The sequence below is a fragment of the Pseudophryne corroboree genome, chromosome 5, assembly GCF_028390025.1.
Source record: "Pseudophryne corroboree isolate aPseCor3 chromosome 5, aPseCor3.hap2, whole genome shotgun sequence".
Taxonomy (NCBI): Eukaryota; Metazoa; Chordata; class Amphibia; order Anura; family Myobatrachidae; genus Pseudophryne; species Pseudophryne corroboree.
The window spans coordinates 533,456,849-533,458,296 of record NC_086448.1 but is presented as its reverse complement, the minus strand read 5'-3'; the positions used below and the strand labels follow the sequence as shown (position 1 = coordinate 533,458,296).

Genomic DNA, 1,448 nt, shown 5'->3' with positions numbered 1-1,448 from the left:
GATTGCTATGACAACTTGTTGCCAAAGGGCCTTTCCTATATAAATTGATTATTTTGGTCTCCTCTCTCAGTGTAGCCAGGACAGAGTCACTTAAAAGCTATTTTCTATCCTAAGAGTAAAAGCAATTTACACGTAATACTATCGGTTGCTGATACTCTCACTGCATATTTATATTTATATACTTTGCTGTAACTCTTGCTTCCTCCAGCAGGGACGAAAACTTTTCATATCATTGCATATGCACCTACCCTGCATAATCTATTTATTCAAACTGTTTATCACTAATATCCTAGAAATGTCATAAGGCATCTGCAGTTATACTATCAAATACTACGCTAATCTGTCCTAATATGATGTATACTTTTGTCTCATTTTGAGTATAAAGGTCTAATCCCCAGTTATTACATTGGACGTAGGATCAGGATCGTATGACTTCACAGCATTATTCATTGTGTCAGGTGACATATCAATCTAATTGATAATAGAAAGTTATAACCTTCAATGAAGGTATCTGACTAATAATGAGTTAAATTATATGTTCTAACCAACCAGTAGGTCACTATATCTTTTGTTCACAAAATTTCGTGGACTCTCATTCATGATTCCCGGTACACGATACCACATAAGTGGGATCTTCTGAACCGAGTCTAACGTGAAAAGCAGATCCACATATTTTCACAAATCTTTCCTCCTCTTCTTTTTCTTCTTTCCATTGTCCTTTTTCTTATTTTCCTATATCGGTGCACTCTCATTGGTGTACACACTCAACCTCTACTACCATACCACGCTGTCAGCGCCCGATCTCATTCGAACTTGGAAGCTAAACAGCGTTGGGCCAGGTCAGTATCAGGAAAGGCGACTACCTGCGAATACCTGATGTTGTAGATCAGGAAATAATTTCCTTTTGCGTGTGATCCAAAACACCAACAGCAGTATCACCACTAACTCCAATTTGGTAATCTTTAAACATAGAATTCGCATCAATTAATAGCTTTTTTGGTTGACCTGGTATGCCGACAAATCAACAATTTTCCAACATATGGCATGGGCATATAATACAGGTGTATAAATTTCACAGTGGTGACATGTGATTACCTCTCTAACTACCTACAATTTATGTAAACAAATTTTTTTTTCATAGAAACTGTGTTTTGACCAATCCCTGGTTCCATCAATACAGAAACCCTGTACTGGTCAGGGGAAATGGGGGTATGACTATCCTATGTCTACAACCTTTCCACATACTCTTTGGAATAAAGAGACCAGAACATTTTAATAATTTTTCAACTTCATTAATTTTTCTTGCATAGATCATTGGGAAGGGTAATTTTCTTTTATGAATGCTAATAAAAGTTATGTCTTAATAATTTCTTGAATTTTCACTAATTACTTATTCTCCTAAAGAGTGCGCCCACACAAGAGCCTTCTTTTTTTCTCCCCTTTGTAAT

At 36.2% G+C, this 1,448-nt stretch overlaps 1 pseudogene; it reads left to right on the top strand.

Annotated features, from left to right (window-relative positions):
• The first annotated feature begins 769 nt into the window (after positions 1–769).
• Positions 770–888, top strand: LOC134931504 (5S ribosomal RNA; annotated as a pseudogene).
• The last annotated feature ends 560 nt before the right edge of the window (positions 889–1,448 follow it).